This window comes from Oncorhynchus keta, unplaced genomic scaffold (assembly GCF_023373465.1).
Source record: "Oncorhynchus keta strain PuntledgeMale-10-30-2019 unplaced genomic scaffold, Oket_V2 Un_contig_27575_pilon_pilon, whole genome shotgun sequence".
NCBI classification, from domain to species: Eukaryota; Metazoa; Chordata; class Actinopteri; order Salmoniformes; family Salmonidae; genus Oncorhynchus; species Oncorhynchus keta.
In genome coordinates this window covers 9,105-15,661 of record NW_026285594.1, presented here as the reverse complement: position 1 = coordinate 15,661, position 6,557 = coordinate 9,105, and the positions used below count along the sequence as shown (strand labels likewise).

Below are 6,557 nucleotides of genomic sequence, written 5' to 3'. Positions count from 1 at the left end.
TTGTCTAATGTCCTCCTTCATGTTGGTCTGGCTCAGAGAGTGTTGTCTAATGTCCTCCTTCATGTTGGTCTGGCTCAGAGAGTGTTGTCTAATGTCCTCCTTCATGTTGGTCTGGCTCAGAGAGTGTTGTCTAATGTCCTCCTTCATGTTGGTCTGGGTCATGTTCATATTGGTGCAAAACAGAAGAAAAACCCCCAGAGTGAAACAGTGAGGTACTTACCTGTTCAATAGGTTTTGTTCTGTACTAATATATGTTGTATTAAAGGACAATAACACTGGTTTTGTTCTGTACTAATATATGTTGTATTAAAGGACAATAACACTGGTTTTGTTCTGTACTAATATATGTTGTATTAAAGGACAATAACACTGGTTTTGTTCTGTACTAATATATGTTGTATTAAAGGACAATAACACTGGTTTTGTTCTGTACTAATATATGTTGTATTAAAGGACAATAACACTGGTTTTGTTCTGTACTAATATATGTTGTATTAAAGGACAATAACACTGGTTTTGTTCTGTACTAATATATGTTGTATTAAAGGACAATAACACTGGTTTTGTTCTGTACTAATATATGTTGTATTAAAGGACAATAACACTGGTTTTGTTCTGTACTAATATATGTTGTATTAAAGGACAATAACACTGGTTTTGTTCTGTACTAATATATGTTGTATTAAAGGACAATAACACTGGTTTTGTTCTGTACTAATATATGTTGTATTAAAGGACAATAACACTGGTTTTGTTCTGTACTAATATATGTTGTGATGAGACAATAACACTGGTTTGTTCTGTGAGACTCAAACATTCTTCCATGTGTTTGTTTTTGCTGGACTGACTGAAGGATACTTCTTCAGTCTGGGATAATGAGCCACAAGGAAAACTAATCAGTCAGGACAATGTTTCAGTTTAACCCTCCCACTCAACAGGTATTTTATGTTTCAGCAGTGCATCAAAAGGTACATGTTGTTTTGTTTTTTTAATCGTGATGTACTTCAGCTTTTGGGTCGTGGAAACTGAGCCGTTGCTTCTGCATCGAGGTAGAGAGAACATACTAGAAGCGTTCTTCAGAAAACAATAGAAGGTTTAGGACACTTTGTGTCAAACGTTGTATCTGGCTGATGCTTTAAATAAATACATTAAAAAAGGTTTGTTTTGGCACTTCTACAGCGATGTCGTTTTTGGGGTGGGGGGGGTAGTATGGTATCACGTCTGATTTGAACTTTTCTCTACTGAACACCAAGCATGTAGACTATATCTTATTAGAATAGAGGAAGTCTACTGTCTCTGCATCCAGGCACGTCTTTATCTGTCAGTGCGTTTGGGACCGCGGTGGATTAGTCATCACGAACGGCATCAATGCTTTCAGTGCGTTGGGGACCGCGGTGGATTAGTCATCACGAACGGCATCAATGCTTTCAGTGCGTTTGGGACCGCGGTGGATTAGTCATCACGAACGGCATCAATGCTTTCAGTGCGTTTGGGACCGCGGTGGATTAGTCATCACGAACGGCATCAATGCTTTCAGTGCGTTTGGGACCGCGGTGGATTAGTCATCACGAACGGCATCAATGCTTTCAGTGCGTTTGGGACCGCGGTGGATTAGTCATCACGAACGGCATCAATGCTTTCAGTGCGTTGGGGACCGCGGTGGATTAGTCATCACGAACGGCATCAATGCTTTCAGTGCGTTTGGGACCGCGGTGGATTAGTCATCACGAACGGCATCAATGCTTTCAGTGCGTTTGGGACCACGGTGGATTAGTCATCACGAACGGCATCAATGCTTTCAGTGCGTTTGGGACCGCGGTGGATTAGTCATCACGAACGGCATCAATGCTTTCAGTGCGTTTGGGACCGCGGTGGATTAGTCATCACGAACGGCATCAATGCTTTCAGTGCGTTTGGGACCACGGTGGATTAGTCATCACGAACGGCATCAATGCTTTCAGTGCGTTTGGGACCACGGTGGATTAGTCATCACGAACGGCATCAATGCTTTCAGTGCGTTTGGGACCACGGTGGATTAGTCATCACGAACGGCATCAATGCTTTCAGTGCGTTTGGGACCGCGGTGGATTAGTCATCACGAACGGCATCAATGCTTTAGGAAAGGTGATTACGTGTTGTTACGGGGTCTATATTACATGTACATTGTGCCATATATAATAGATATGCTGTATTTGTATATGTATAGACAGAACAATAAATAAATACATCTATTGTCTTTCCCCTGGCTGTTTTTCTTTGTGTGGTCTCGTTATGCCCAGGAGATGCTCTACCTTCTCAAGACTCAACAGTTCTTATCTCCAAGCTATTCCCATTGTCTGTTATTCCTGTGTTGATTTAAACGTCATCCATTTCTATCTGAACACTCCACGTTGTTGGTGCCCTGCTGAACACAGCCCTGTTGTGCAGTAGTTCGCCTCCAGAGGGTGATGTTGTTATGTTTAGAGTTAATGTCTGGATGGGTCTCTCTCGCCTCTTCTTCTCTGTGTAATGGTCAACACACTGTCTCCCTCCAGGGGTAATACAGGGGTAATAAAGCAATGACTCCCTCCAGGGGTAATACAGGGGTAATAAAGCAATGACTCCCTCCAGGGGTAATAAAGTAATGATTCCCTCCAGGGGTAATAAAGTAATGATTCCCTCCAGGGGTAATACAGTAATGACTCCCTCCAGGGGTAATACAGTAATGACTCCCTCCAGGAGTAATACTGTAATGACTCCCTCCAGGGGTAATACAGTAATGACTCCCTCCAGCAGCAGTCCAGAGGTAATACAGTAATGACTCCTCCAGGGGTAATACAGTAATGACTCCCTCCAGGGGTGATACAGTAATGACTCCCTCCAGGGGTAATACAGTAATGACTCCTCCAGGGGTGATACAGTAATGACTCCCTCCAGGGTAATACAGTAATGACTCCCTCCAGGGGTAATACAGTAATGACTCCCTCCAGGAGTAATACAGTAATGACTCCCTCCAGGGTAATACAGTAATGACTCCCTCCAGGGGTAATACAGTAATGACTCCCTCCAGGGGTAATACAGTAATGACTCCCTCCAGGGGTAATACAGTAATGACTCCCTCCAGGGGTAATACAGTAATGACTCCCTCCAGGGGTAATACAGTAATGACTCCCTCCAGGGGTAATACAGTAATGACTCCCTCCAGGGGTAATACAGTAATGACTCCCTCCAGGGGTAATACAGTAATGACTCCCTCCAGGGGTAATACAGTAATGACTCCCTCCAGGGGTAATACAGTAATGACTCCCTCCAGGGGTAATACAGTAATGACTCCCTCCAGGGGTAATACAGTAATGACTCCCTCCAGGGTAATACAGTAATGACTCCCTCCAGGGTAATACAGTAATGACTCCCTCCAGGGGTAATACAGTAATGACTCCCTCCAGGGGTAATACAGTAATGACTCCCTCCAGGGGTAATACAGTAATGACTCCCTCCAGGGGTAATACAGTAATGACTCCTCCAGGGGTAATACAGTAATGACTCCCTCCAGGGGTAATACAGTAATGACTCCCTCCAGGGTGATACAGTAATGACTCCCTCCAGGGTAATACAGTAATGACCTCCTCCAGGGGTAATACAGTAATGACTCCCTCCAGGGATAATACAGTAATGACTCCTCCAGGGGTGATACAGTAATGACTCCCTCCAGGGGTAATACAGTAATGACTCCCTCCAGGGGTAATACAGTAATGACTCCTCCAGGGGTGATACAGTAATGACTCCCTCCAGGGGTAATACAGTAATGACTCCCTCCAGGGGTAATACAGTAATGACTCCCTCCAGCAGCAGTCAGAGTATACAGTAATGACTCCCTCCAGGGGTAATACAGTAATGACTCCCTCCAGGGTAATACAGTAATGACTCCCTCCAGGGGTAATACAGTAATGACTCCCTCCAGGGGTAATACAGTAATGACTCCCTCCAGGGGTAATACAGTAATGACTCCCTCCAGGGGTAATACAGTAATGACTCCCTCCAGGGTAATACAGTAATGACTCCCTCCAGGGGTAATACAGTAATGACTCCCTCCAGGGTAATACAGTAATGACTCCCTACAGGGGTAATACAGTAATGACTCCTCCAGGGGTGATACAGTAATGACTCCCTCCAGGGGTGATACAGTAATGACTCCCTCCAGGGGTAATACAGTAATGACTCCCTCCAGGGGTGATACAGTAATGACTCCCTCCAGGGGTAATACAGTAATGACTCCCTCCAGGGGTAATACAGTAATGACTCCCTCCAGGGGTAATACAGTAATGACTCCCTCCAGGGGTGATACAGTAATGACTCCCTCCAGGGGTAATACAGTAATGACTCCCTCCAGGGGTAATACAGTAATGACTCCCTCCAGGGGTAATACAGTAATGACTCCCTCCAGGGGTAATACAGTAATGACTCCCTCCAGGGGTGATACAGTAATGACTCCCTCCAGGGGTAATACAGTAATGACTCCCTCCAGGGGTAATACAGTAATGACTCCCTCCAGGGGTAATACAGTAATGACTCCCTCCAGGGTAATACAGTAATGACTCCTCCAGGGTAATACAGTAACTGACTCCCTCCAGGGTAATACAGTAATGACTCCCTCCAGGGGTAATACAGTAATGACTCCCTCCAGGGGTAATACAGTAATGACTCCCTCCAGGGGTGATACAGTATGCCCGGCCCGCCACTAGGAGTTGCTAGAGGGCGATAAGCCAAGTAAAGCTCCCCCCCTCGGCCAAACCCTTCCCTTATCCCAGACGACGCTGGGCCAACTGTGTGCTGCCCATTGGGACACTCGATCACGGTCGGTTGTGATACAGCCCGGGATCAAACTCGGGTCTATAGTGACGCCTCTAGCGCAGTGCCTTAGACTGCTGCTCCACTCGGGAGGCTCAGGACAATGTTTTTATTTATTCCCGGCATCATAACACTACACTGTGTGGTTGTATGGGAGTGTTTCTGTTCATTAAGTCTCAACAGAAGTTCCCTAGTGGGAGAGCAGGGAGAGAAAGGCTGCGTCCTGATTCTCTCTTCACCCAACTCCTTCCAGCCAATTATTCCACCAATGCAATACTTTTAAATCAATGGCAGGAAGTTTGCAAGTGGAGAATCTGGAGTAGTGGGATTGAACACACCACAATCTCTGCCAGTACGATGCCATCGAAGGTCACTGTCACTAGGAGGAGTAAGACATGGAATTGTAGAATGTTAGTAGAACTCTGTTTCTATGAGTAACACATGGAATTGTAGAATGTTAGTAGAACTCTGTTTCTATGAGTAAGACATGGAATTGTAGAATGTTAGTAGAACTCTGTTTCTATGAGTAAGACATGGAATTGTAGAATGTTAGTAGAACTCTGTTTCTATGAGTAAGACATGGAATTGTAGAATGTTAGTAGAACTCTGTTTCTATGAGTAATACATGGAATTGTAGAATGTTAGTAGAACTCTGTTTCTGTGAGCAAGACATGGAATTGTAGAATGTTAGTAGAACTCTGTTTCTGTGAGCAAGACATGGAATTGTAGAATGTTAGTAGAACTCTGTTACTATGAGTAACACATGGAATTGTAGAATGTTAGTAGAACTCTGTTTCTATGAGTAACACATGGAATTGTAGAATGTTAGTAGAACTCTGTTTCTATGAGTAACACATGGAATTGTAGAATGTTAGTAGAACTCTGTTTCTGTGAGTAACACATGGAATTGTAGAATGTTAGTAGAACTCTGTTTCTATGAGTAACACATGGAATTGTAGAATGTTAGTAGAACTCTCTTTCTATGAGTAAGACATGGAATTGTAGAATGTTAGTAGAACTCTGTTTCTATGAGTAACACATGGAATTGTAGAATGTTAGTAGAACTCTGTTTCTATGAGTAACACATGGAATTGTAGAATGTTAGTAGAACTCTGTTACTATGAGTAAGACAGAGAGGGCATAGAAGTCATTATGGGGGAAGAATGACTAAATTTGTCATCCAAATGGGAACCTATTCCCTATTCTATTCCCTATTTATTGCACGAGTGTTGACCAGGGCCCATAGTGCTCTGGTCAAAAGTAGTGAACTATACACTATAGGGAATAGGGCGCAATTTGGGACACTACCTAGAAGTAGTCTCTCATACCAGGCTTCTAAGTTCTCCTCTCCTAGAAGTAGTCTCTCATACCAGGCTCCTAAGTTCTCCTCAACCTAGAATTAGTCTCTCATACCAGGCTCCTAAGTTCTCCTCTCCTAGAAGTAGTCTCTCATACCAGGCTCCTAAGTTCTCCTCTCCTAGAAGTAGTCTCTCATACCAGGCTCCTAAGTTCTCCTCTCCTAGAAGTAGTCTCTCATACCAGGCTCCTAAGTTCTCCTCTCCTAGAAGTAGTCTCTCATACCAGGCTCCTAAGTTCTCCTCTCCTAGAAGTAGTCTCTCATACCAGGCTCCTAAGTTCTCCTCTCCTAGAAGTAGTCTCTCATACCAGGCTCCTATGTTCTCCTCTCCTAGAAGTAGTCTCTCATACCAGGCTCCTAAGTTCTCCTCTCC

At 44.0% G+C, this 6,557-nt stretch overlaps 1 long non-coding RNA gene across 1 annotated transcript; it reads left to right on the top strand.

Moving 5' to 3' along the window:
• The first annotated feature begins 3,001 nt into the window (after positions 1–3,001).
• On the top strand, positions 3,002–4,121 carry LOC127922892 (uncharacterized). Its single transcript, XR_008112757.1, has 3 exons — positions 3,002–3,347; positions 3,888–4,022; positions 4,075–4,121. It is a non-coding gene; the product is annotated as an uncharacterized LOC127922892 (long non-coding RNA).
• The last annotated feature ends 2,436 nt before the right edge of the window (positions 4,122–6,557 follow it).